Source organism: Vulpes vulpes, chromosome 14 (assembly GCF_048418805.1).
Source record: "Vulpes vulpes isolate BD-2025 chromosome 14, VulVul3, whole genome shotgun sequence".
Taxonomy (NCBI): domain Eukaryota; kingdom Metazoa; phylum Chordata; class Mammalia; order Carnivora; family Canidae; genus Vulpes; species Vulpes vulpes.
Genome location: NC_132793.1, coordinates 73,215,696 through 73,228,347, shown reverse-complemented (window position 1 = coordinate 73,228,347; position 12,652 = coordinate 73,215,696). Strand labels below are relative to the sequence as shown.

Below are 12,652 nucleotides of genomic sequence, written 5' to 3'. Positions count from 1 at the left end.
TTGCAGTGAAATAAGCTGAAGAAGCTTGGGAATAAAGTTTGAAACAAGGCCAATAAAGTTCTTTGCCTAGTTATAAAAACAAAGAAAGAAAAGAAAGAAAGAAAGAAAGAAAGAAAGAAAGAAAGAAAGAAAGAAAGAAAAAAGAAACTTTGTTGTCAAGATTCCAAATAAGTAAATCAAGTATTATTAATGGTAAACATTGTTAAAGTACTCTTTTAGAGACTTAAATGAATTTTCCAAAATATAAAAATACTGACCACACTTGGCCTATATTCATTTTCAAGGCATAGTTTTGATTATTTGTATCTACATGTATATGTACAAAAGTATCTGTATCTATTCCTTTTAGTTACAGAGAACAATTCTGGAAAGCATTTTACTTCAGCCTGGGTTCATATGGTACAAGGCATAATAGGACAGGGCTGTGGGGAACTCTTGGGGAGACCGTCCTTTCTACCAGTGTGTAACTGATGCCCTTTCCTAATACTTGGGCAGCTCAGCTCTGTTTTGTGGAAGCAACTGTTACATCCCAGCTGCTTGGTCCTCCTCTTTCTTGGCTTATAGGTCTTATCTCACATGCAGTTTGAAAACTTTTAGTTTGGGAGATCCTAACTTGATCCTTAGATGAAATCCTTAGCTAATATGATAGGCTCTGTGTTGAACTGCCTTGAGTCATACCTTCTAAAGATCATGACTTATTTTACAGGAAGAAGGATTAAATTAAGATGGAGGGATTGTTTACTTTTACCTTTTCCTTCTTTCTTCCCAGCAACTCCTGAAGAAAAAAGGGATAAACCTTTTCCACCACTTGCTTTTTCTAAAACCTTGCATAAATAACTCATCAGGCCTCAGGTTCTATATCTACAGACAAGGATAATAATACCTATTATGTAAGGATTATGGTAATTAAATTCAGTAAACAACTTCTGAGCTCTTTCTGTATCCTTGGTCTAGTAAAATGTAAAATAATTTCTTTGTAAAGTTTTTAGCACAGTATCTGGTACATAGAAATCAACAATTATGATTCTCTTTGCATTCTAAAATGAGGTCCTAATATGACAGGGACCCAACTGAGCCCATAGTCCCAACTCTTATCCCATGGACCTCTTAGTTTAGCTCTGTCACCTTGTGCTTATGAGATTGGGATTCACCTGCCTGCCCCTTTCTTTTTCTACCACACATCTGTGGTATGTTAATAGATCCATTACTCAACTTCCCTCTTTTGTCCTGTTTTCCATTTGTCTCCCTCCTCTCTGAAAGACTTCTCTTTCCTTTAGAAATCCATACTAAATTACAGTGTATGTATGTATGCCTGGAGTGGGCTTCACTGGGTCTCCCATTGCTTCTGCCTACGGGTTTGTTTTATTTTATTTTATTTTATTTTACTTTATTTTATTTTATTTTATTCTAATTAATTAATTAATTTAAACTCAATGAATGTTCACAAAACTATCATACCCATGTATCCCATACCCAGATAAAAAAACAGAACATTACTGAACCACAGGACCCTCTCTTGCCACTTCGAATCATTACTTGCTCACTAATCTGACTTCTATACTTAGATTCATTTGGCCTCTTTTCTTTTCTTTTTGTTTGTTACTTTAAGGATTTTATTTTTAAGTACTTTCTACACCCAACATGGGGCTCAAACTCACAACCCTGAGATTAAGAGTCACCTGCTCCACTAAGCCAGCCAGGCACCTGTGACTCTTTTCTCTTAACCTTTTATAAATATATCATATACTAATATTCTTTGGTGTCTTCTTTTTTTTTTTTTGATTAATTTAGAGAGAGAGAAAGTGAGCCTGAGTGGGGGGAGGGGCAGGGGGAGAGGGAAAATCTCAAGTAGACTCCCCACTGAACAGGGAGCCCAATGGGGGCCTTGTTCCCACAACCCTGAGATCATGAGCTGAGCCCCCTTTAGTGTCTGTCTTATCATGTTCAATACTATGTTTTTAGAGGGGCACCTGGGTAGCTCAGTTGGTTGATCATCAAACTCTTGGTTTCATCTCAGGTCATGATCTCAGAGTCGTGAGATTGAGTCCCCTGTCGGGCTCCCTGCTCAGTGGGGAGTCTGCTTAGGGTTCTGTCCCCCTCTCCCTCTGCCCATCCCCTCACTTGTGTTTTCTCTTTCTCTCAAATAAATAAATACATAAATAAAAATCTTTAAAAATAAATAAAATATGTTTTTACATAATACTAAAATATTTTCTATTGGTTTTGGATCAAACTTTATACAGTGGGATGCCTGGGTAGCTCAATGGTTGAGCGTTTGCCTATGGCCCAGGGAATGATCCTGGAGACCCGGGATCAGGATCGAGTCCCGCATCAGGCTCCCCACAGGGATCCTACTTCTCCCTCTGCCTGTGTCTTTGCCTCTCTTTCTGTGTCTCTCATGAATACATAAATAAAATATTAAAAAAAAACTAACAGTTTTTTTCTCAAACCCCATTATTTTCTTAAATTAACTTTTTGGCAAGGGTCTAAGGAAGTATAACTCTAGAGACCTACTGGTCTTAAAGGGGACACAGAACTTAAGCTTTATCATTGAAGTTCTATGTGAAATTATATTGAATGATCATCAATAAGATCTTTTTATTTTCTATGGGAAAAACATTTAAAGTTCTATTCATTTATATGTATTTTTATTTCAAAATGTCTAGTATTGATGTATGAGTTTTGCAATAAACGTGACATAACATGAGTTGATTGTTATCAGTTCATACTGCATCATAGAGTCTAGAAAGGACTGAGTTATTATGATGAACACCTAATAATGTCAGCATTTGATGTCACACATTTGCACATAATGACATCAATATAGCTGGAGTCTGATAAATGGCCTTCCTTGACATTTTCTCAGAAAATGTCAGTAATTTTATTCAGAAATGAAATTTTCTCTACAGAAATGTTCAGAAATTGTTCAGTAGTTCACTGCACTGGTATTGGCTAATAGGGTAAATGAATTACCATAAGGAATGAAAAAAGCATAACTTTTATTGGGCACTACTGTTTTCATTTTACAACAAACCACATCATAAGTTTCCTGTGTTCATTCAACATTGGATATATATTATGTTAAATGAAAATGAATCACATACTCTGAATATTTTTCTTCCATACTTCAGAATGCCTTTTTTTCGATACTAACTGCCAGCTAATTTACAGCTCTGAAACCTTGTTGTATCATTTCTGAATAGAGCATTCAATAATTTAAAGTGAAATGAATCACTGGATGATGAATTGCTGTTAAATCTTTTGGGATGTAAGGGTTTCTTTGCTACAGTCATATATGTAATTGTACATTTCAGTGAGGATGCCCTCTGAACGTTAGAGGACATATTCATGAGCTGAATTTCCAAAAACAAATCTAAGATTTGACAGCCCTGCTCAGAAGACAGCAGCTCAGCATTTTAGAGGTTGCCATGCTTTGGATGTCAGAGTCACAGTGAGCCTGGGAATATCCTCTGTATCTGACCTTCGGCTTCCTCCTCTGGGCCTGGCTGCTGTTGCCCCATGGCCCTAACAGGGAGGCACCTACTCACCAACCAGTCTCTCATCTCAGCTGTCCCAGGGTGGGTGGGGGTAAACATCGTGAATCCTAGCACAAGAATGCCATCAGTAACATACTGTCATGGTTAAAATCCTTTTCTTGTTCACATGACAATTTTCTTTTTCTTTCTTTCTTTTTTTAAGATTTGTATTTATTTGAGAGAGAGAGAGAGAGAGAGAGAGCACCAGTGAAGGGGGGAGGGGCAAAGGGAGAGGGAGAAGCAGACTCCTCACTGAGCAGGGATCCCAGCTCTGGCTCAGTCCCAGGAACCCGGGATCTGACCTGAGCTGAAGGCAGACATTTAACCAACTGAGCCACCAGGCGCCCCAACACATGGCAATTTCTTAAGGAGAAATAATTCCCAAGCTCTGCAGAATAGATTAAAAATACTATTTTGACATTCTCAAGCTGATTTCAACAAAATTCTTACTGCCTAAATGTTAAGAATGGAATAAATATTTTCATAAATTCTTTGAAAGTAACCATAAGCAGATCCAAATATATTGACTCTTTTTTTCTATTTGGCTTCTTCTGACTAGACTTTTAATTTTACTGCTTTTAATATTACTGCATTTCACTTTTATGGAAAATCAAGAATGTGCATGAAACCTTAATTTCCAACACAGAAGGATAATTGCTCAGTGATCATTTACTTTCTTTAAAACATAACTGAACATAAACTGGTATAGAAACTAAGAAAAAGAGCTCTTTTTTCAACATGGATGGTATTGAAATGGTATGTGAAATCAAATGGCATATGAAAGTGCACTCTCCTTTTTTCCCCCTGCCTTATACCTGTCACTTAAAGTGGACCTGGGCTCTAGTTCCATCTGTTTAGTCACAACATCATATGTAGCATCTTGGTGATCACTAGTAGTCTGAACCCTTACTTCAAAGTTGGGAAATGGAGCCTACCACGTTAAGTGATTTGCTTAGTAACAGAGGTAGCTCCAGCATCCATGCCACTTAGTTACATAAATCCACTGCTCTGCCTACTTCCCTGTGGTTTCCTATTGTTCTTTGTTCAATGACAAGGGTGAGATCTCTTTTAACATGTTTTAGATTAAAGAGATTTTATAGTACACTTAAAAGCACAGAAAACACGAATTTATTAGAAAAGACACTAACCTTTAACAGTGATGTCTCTGCTGGTCTCAGGTTAATCTTTCTGGGACATCAGTTCTAAATGATTTTTTTTTTTAAGTTGACTCCTAGAAGCCATATCATAGCTCTTACGCACCTATATGCCAAAACAACTGAACAGTGTTGTGTGAATAAACATTCCTTGACCCTAAGCTCATTTTCTTACCACTCTTTCTTTGAGCAAGCAGAAGACCATTTAAAGTAAGAAAAGTGGAGGGAAATAGAGAAGTAATACAGGGCAATTTGAGCAGTCAGTGCACCACGGTATCCGTGGGACCCTTCTCCGACTTCATGTGATAGCGTGCAGTATAGAAAAGGTTCTTTCAGCAAGTGTTTAGAAAAGTATGTTCCAAAAGATCTGCATAACATTAGTGTAACCAAGTGTTCCTCTATGTGGCTTCCTGTTTTGGAATTAAATGCCTTCAGGGTACTCAGAATAACTCTGTTTAGAAACACAGGGAGAATTTAACCTCTTAAATTCCTCATCAATTTTTAAAAGCTCTGATTAACTAGGAAACAAAAGATCTCATCCTACTTTGTTTCTCAGTAGTTTCAGCTAAAATTTGAAATAGTTTACACATAAAGTGAGTGGTTTAATTAAAAAACAAAGGTATAATACAGGAATTTTGACAGTAATTATAATAACTGAAATGGTAAGATCAGTTTTGTCTCTTTATGAACAGTTTTGTTAGACCAACTTTTTTGTAAATAGGGTTATTTCCAAATGAACTCAATTAAAAATTTTAACTCTGGCTATTTGTGGAAGGTATATACAGGGAGCAGATAAGCTGAATCTATGTTTACTTCTTTGTAGTTGTTATTGTTCAACATTTATAAATTGCTGTTGCAAAGCCAGCAGAGGGAGCACCAAACAATATTTTTATTTAGCTTGAAGCTTAATAATGTATCTTAAAATTCTTTCCATCATTTTCATTTAAAAAGCTATCTAGACCTAATTCTTTATTGTGTATACATTTAAACTATATAATATGTTTTTAACTTTCTATATGCTTCTAATTCTTCTTTGAAATTAAAAGGCTTAAAGTAGTCTACTTGTGCAATTCACTTCTACTCATGTTCCTTAAATGTGTTGTATACTGTGTATTAGACTTGACAATTAATGGAGTCAAAGGTGAATACACTATTGTCTCAGTCCTGCAGGAATTTATCATCTAGTTGAAGAGAGAATTATAAAGATCCTTCTATTTATAAGGTAAAATATGGGCCACTTATTTAGATGAAGATCAGTGAAGGTATTATTGAAAGGGTGATATTTGAATTGGACCTTAAGGGAGAAGTTTCCTAAAATGGAAATTCTAGATTGGAAGGAACACTATAAACGCAGGGTATATTTGGGGAAAGGAAATTATAGGGCTGTGCTTTGGTAGAACATGGGTGATACAGGGTACATACTCAGAGATGAGGTCAGAAATTTAAGGAGCACTTTGAAATTCATGCTAAGGAGTTTTAGTTTTATTTTGGCAAAGGAGAACAAGTTGCAGACCATAAAAAAGAAACAAATGGTGTTTTAATAAAATAATCCTGCATTCAGGGTAAAAGGTTGCCTGGAGAACTGAGATATTAAAATTGAGCATTTAAAAAAATTATTTTTGAGAGAGAATGAGAGCATGAGCACATGCTCATGAGTAGTGGCAGGAAGGGCAGAGAGAGAGAGAGGGAGAGAAACTTAAGCAGGCTCCACGCACAGCACAGAGCCTGACACAGGGCTCAGTCACATGACCCTGAGATCATGACCTGAGCCAAAGTCAAGAGTTAGATGCTTAACTGACTGCGCCACCCAGGTGCCCCTAAAATTGGACATTTTTGTATGAGATATTATAGCAGCCTAGATAATAATATGTCTTTTGTTTGTATATATGTCATACATGTTTGCATGTGTGCATGTGTTTATATGGACACTTATGTATGTATGTGTGTATCCACACACATTACAATATATAAAATAATACTGTCCCTAAACTATATATAGTTTAGGGTATAGATACATATTTATCCTTTAGAGTTACCCTGTGATACAAAGATTTGTACTAAAAATACATTAGGCAATGTGTACAAGATCTCAAAGCAAGTTCAGAGCAGACCTGGTACTCAGATCCTAGGTCTTTTGAATCCAGACCTGGTATTGTTTTCGTCATAGTGTTCTGCTTTTGCATTAGATGATGTCAGTGTGGACAGGAAGGGTGGAATGTGTGTGAGAGACATTTTGGAGGTATAAAAGGAGTAGACACAAGGACAAGAAAGGAGTTGAGGACAACTCCCAGGTTCTCATTCTCTGTGACTAGGAAGCTAAGTGTGTTGCCACTGCCTGTACTGGAGATGTCAGAGGAGATACTGGTTGGCAAGAGGGATGAGAGATAGGCCAGGAGTGGGAGGGGCAGGTGGAAGATAATTCAACTTGAACATGTCCAATTCAGGACGCTGGAGGGCATCTTTGTAGAGATGTCTAGCACTTACTTCCCATTTTAGGTTTTGGAGCTAGAATTTGAGAGTGGATGAGATAATTCAGGGAAATTAGACTGAGAGGAGGTGTGAAGTGAGAACCACCCTTGGGGGATGCCTATGTGTAGGCGGGTGGGGAAAGAAAGAAGCTTGGGCAGAAGCCTGCAGAGACAGTGACAGAGATGAGAGCAGTCAGGAGAATGTCCCATTCGTCACTCAACAGTATTTGTATTGCTGCTGTATGCAAGGCACTGAAGCCTCTGTCCAGAGCATAAGGGAGGGTGTCTTAGCAGAGTCACCTGTTGCAGGGGACAGTTGAAGATAGGGGCTGAGTAGGGGTCATTGGATTTGTTTACTCAGAAGATCAGACTTCCTAAATATGCACAGAACTTTAGTTTGTGTCTTACAATACAAAATAGGCTTCTACCTCCCAACTCTGTTTATGAGAAGTTTAAAAGATCCCGGAGGATCTTGGCTCAAAATCTATGAACTATAGCTTTGATATCCAGGTGTGTTGTTTGTAGGTCAAATGCAATTCTGTAGCTTCCAAAAGATGTACAATGCCCCTGTAACCTTGATTATTTATCTTTATTTAATGCCTACTTTTAATTTGATTTTTTGTAACTGAGAAAAAGAATCACCATTATCTTTGTATAATGATATAAGTTCATTATAAAAATTAAAGTACAAAGAAGAAATTCAAAAATCACCCCACAGGTAACCACCATAGTCCATTAGATAGTCAGAAATACACCTTCTTTTCCCTTCTACTTCTCCTCCCTTCCTTCTTTCTTCTCCCTAAAGGATTATATTTTTTACTTAATTTTATAAAAAGGAAAAGAAACTAAATGTATTTAAAAGAACTGCAGAACTTCCAAGTAGGTACTTCACTACAAGTAATATATATTTTAGAAGATCTGTAAAGAGATTATGGAAAACATGAGGTTAGATTCATGATTTTAAGTTGCAGATTTTCGGTTTGTGATCTGTTTTGAATGATGTGCATAATATACTTTACCTTCCTACCTTCCTGTCCTCTGTCTATTTTTGTTTGTTACACAATGTTTTTAGTAATTTGAGCTTTATAACATTCACATTCTGTTTTGTAATTAAGGCCTATACTTGTTTAATTCTTATTCTGTATTTAATGAGAATATAATTAACTAGAATTCAGTACTATGATTTTTTTTTTAACCTTGGCTTTTTCACCCTTGAATTTTAATTTTGATTTATATTTTAGTTGTCCAGCTTCCACCATTAAGAAGAATTCTTTTTGAAGCTCTCATAGGTGGCAGTTTCATGTTGAGAATATCCTTTGTTGTATTTATCCTATGCAATCATCTTGGTTAGGCAGACTGCTCTTGGGACATAGTTTCTTTCTTTCAAAACTCTGTGAACACTGGTCAGTTGTCCTCTGGTGTTGAAAGTTGCTATGGAGAAATATGATGCTGGCTTAATTGTTTTTGGTTTTGTATGTGATTCACATTTTTTCTTTTCTTCTCTTTTCTTGTCCTTAAAATTTTTTTTTTTTTTTTTTAGTATCCTCATGCAACTTTAATGCTATAAGCATGTGGAAAATGGATTAGATTGAACCTTTATTTCATCGTATACCTGAGAATAAAATTGCAGATGGACTAAATAGTTAAAAAAATTTTTTTTTAAGATTCTATTTATTTATTCATGAGAGACACAGAGTGAAAGAGAGAGGCAGAGACACAGGAAGAGGGAGAAGCAGGCTCTGTGTAGGGAGCCAGATGTGGGACTGGATCCCAGGTCTCCAGGATCATGCCCTGCCTGGGCTGAAGGTGGCACTAAACCGCTGAGCCACTCGGCTGCCTCTAAAGAGTTAAAATTTTTGAACAAACCCATACAATTAGAAGGTGAAAATGCTGGTGACTCTATAATCTTTCTAAGAATGGCCTCAAGATGGAAACCATGAAGAAGTAGTATCTGGATGGCTCAGTTGGTTAAGTATCTGATTTTGGTTTCCTGTCAGGTCTCGATCTTGGTTGGAGTCATGGGATCTAGCCCCATGTTGTGCTCCACACTCACAACAGAGTCTGCTTTGGATTCTGTCTCTCCCTCTCCTTCCCCCTACTCATGTTCTTGCTCTCTCTAAAAAAAAAAAAAAAAAAAAAAAAAAAAAAAAATCTTTAAAAAAAATCAAAAAAGAAGCCATGAAGAAATGGTTTATCGGTTTTTCTGCATCAAAATGAAAAAAAAAAATCAACAGGAAACAAAAACCAACAACAAAATATGAATAATGTTAAAGGAAAAATTGTAGCAGATAAAATATTCACAACAAATAATAGAAGATAGATGTTTGTTGTATGTGTATGTGTGTTTCATTCAGGATAAAATCAATACTACAGAAGAAAAGTGTGTGAAGGATATGTAGAGTCATTTTACAGTGGAATAATTCAAGAGAAGACAAGACTTACAGTCATTTTGTGTAGGCATAAAGGTGAGCTTTTTTTTTTTTTTTTTAAAGATTTATTTATTTATTTTAGAGGAAGAGAGCATGCTTGAGTGCGTGCACAAGTCAGGGGAGGGGCAGAGGGAAAGATTCTCAAGCTGATTCCCTTCTGAGTGTGGAGCCCAGCCCTTGGGATCATGACCTGAGCCTAAATCAACAGTCGCTTAACCCACTGAGCCACCCAGGCTCCCTTATAAAATTTTTAAGAGATCAGAAAGAAATTTTCCTCTTTAGAACACAAGATTTTTCATGAGTAGTTACATATATTGGATTAAATAAACTTGAACACCCCTCAAGCTGTGAAATTCCAGTCTAAGATGTTTATGTCTTATCTTTGGTGTTAGATTGTTTTCTCCTTGATAAGTCCAAGAAAGATATCTTACACATCTTTCTGATCTTTATGGTGCATAGATCAGAACTATGTATGTATTATTCCTGAAATAACTATTTACTAAATAGTAATTATAATGAATTTTTTAAAATTAGTGTTTGCTAACCATTATTTTATGAAACATATTTGAAAGGTTTTAGAATCTTTTGCATAGATACTTTAATGATGATAATACATTATTTTAGATTTTTAAAGTAATTTTTATGTTTAGTCTTCTGTTAGAATTTTGATTAATGTATTTTATTACTTATATAGAAAGACTTATTCTTTTAGAGCATAATTGTATACCTAAGCCTTGTTTTGCAAAATTCAGTCTTTGTTCATTTTACTAGATGATCATATACAGAATTATATATGATTTCTTATGAACTGCAAAGAATTTTGTTTACTATGTACATGGTTTGCTGAACACTAATGCTATAATTATTAAAAAACTTTTAAAATGTTTTCATGTGAAATGACAAAACTGGAGTGAATATGCACATTTGCATATATGGATAAAGGTTAGTGATGATCATTTTTGTTATGTCATTTTGTTGATGTAAATAAGGAAACTGAAGGTTTTCTTAAATGAAGGGGCATATTCAAAGTGACAGAATGATTTTATAGGCTATTTAACAGCAAACTTTCTTTGGAGAACCATATGTATAAGCGGTTAGTGATATTAAAATTGGTACCAGCCTTGGGATATCAAATGTATTTATTTTTAACTTTTATGCAGATATAGTTATTAAAATGTACATTTCAAGTACATTTCAAGTGTCTTTCAAAGTAATTTTGAATGATTTCCATTTGAGAAGTAAGGAGATGGGTTTGTTAGTTATTAGTCCAAATAGAGTAATATGGTTTGGTTTATTTTATTGATCTTTCTATGATTTTTAAAATTAGGAGTGAGAAAAGTCACAGACGCAGTTTGTTGACATATTGCAATCCATATGTGTGCTTTTCTGATAAGGAAGGTATAGCACATACCATCCCTCCAGAACATTTAGCACCAGATTTATGATTTTTCTAATTTGGTTTGTAGCTTGCCAAAGAGCATGTGAGTGCATATTTGATCAGAAGCATATTTTGCCTTGAATCAGATGAAGAATACTTAATGAGTCAATGCCAAGAAGCATTGCAGAGAAGATGCAGACTAGCAGACTAAAAAGGCTTTAAAATCCCTTAATGTGAAATATAATAGAGATAAAGTAATATTACATAAAAAGTAAAGTTTTTTGGTTTTCATGCCCATTCCCTTAATAAAGTTCTCTACCAGAACTATTGAGAATGATATTGTACATTTATTTATGTGATGCATTTTGCATATTTAGTGGGGTGAACACTTACTTCAAGTATATTATACTCATTCTTTCTTGGGGGCTGAGAAAGACACTAGCTGTACTGTAGAGGTGCCAATAGTTGGTGCTCTCTCTAGCAAGTGTCTCTCTAAGAGTGAGGGCTAGAGATTACCAATTAAAATTAAGTTTTTCTTCTGCTTGTTTGATAGGAATGAAAGAAGTGTGTCTTTGTTTTCAATTGTATTTCTTGGTTTATCAGTGAAATTAGAACATTTTTGTTTAGCCATTTGTATCCCTTCCCCTATAAATCGCTTATTCTTCTTCCATTTTGGTATTAAGGTACTCACTTCTTACAGGTTTGAGAATCTTTGTTAAGGATATTAGCACTTTCTTGTGTATATTACAAGTATTTTGCTTAGTTTTTTGTATTTTACCTTGGTTTGCAGTATTTACTGACATAAATAATTAAAAAACAATTATAGTCAAATCTAATAATCTTTTTAGTCTATGATTTCTATCTTTGCTAAGATTTGAAAGAGCTGCACCAGCCCTCCATCATATGAAATTTTCTTTGAGACTGTGGTATAGGAGGGAATAATCAGGCAAAGCCTTTATATTGCTTTATTTAAATAAGTTATAAGAAACTACCTTTGTTGGAATGTGCGATTTTTATTTATACTGCCTCATTTATAAATATCCCATGTATATGGCTATACATTTTAACTCAGCCAGGGAAGGGCTCTTTCCATGTAAAATATCTTCCAATGTTGCTACTTCCTCACTGTGGAAGAAATGGACATGTTTCCAATGACTCTCTTCTCTTCTTCTCTACCCTAAAGAGCACTTTTATATACAGAAATTACATTATGCATAATTATTAGGTTTCCAGGCTATAATAGTGCTAATAGTCTTTTTTTCCTACTATTTGTTGTATAAAATTTCAGCCATGTTTTGAATTAATTGGGATTTTAAGGGTAGCGTGGGAACCTAAAGGGAGCCTCTTATTGCCCTCTCCCTTCATCCATTTTGCCCATCATCTTTCTCCACTTCCCCTCTGGCAACCATCATTTTGTTCTTTATAAATCTAATTCTTTTTTTTTTATGCATTTGGGTTTTTTTAGATTCCACATATGAATGAAATCATATGGTATTTGTCTTCTTCAGTCTGACTTATTTCACTTAGCATAATGCCCTCTAGGTCCATCCATGTTGTTGCACATACACAATCTCATCTTTTTGTATGGCTGTGTAATATGCCAGTGTCTGTGTGTGTCCAACATCTTTCTTATCCATCTGGCTTTTTTTTTTTTTTTTTTAATTTTTATTTATTTAGGATAGTCACA

The 12,652-nt window shown here is 35.3% G+C and overlaps 1 protein-coding gene across 8 annotated transcripts in view; it reads left to right on the top strand.

Moving 5' to 3' along the window:
• Window positions 1–12,652, top strand: part of ATG10 (autophagy related 10) — a 215,775-nt gene that overhangs the window by 91,278 nt on the left and 111,845 nt on the right. The gene's annotated exons all lie outside the window — the stretch shown is intronic.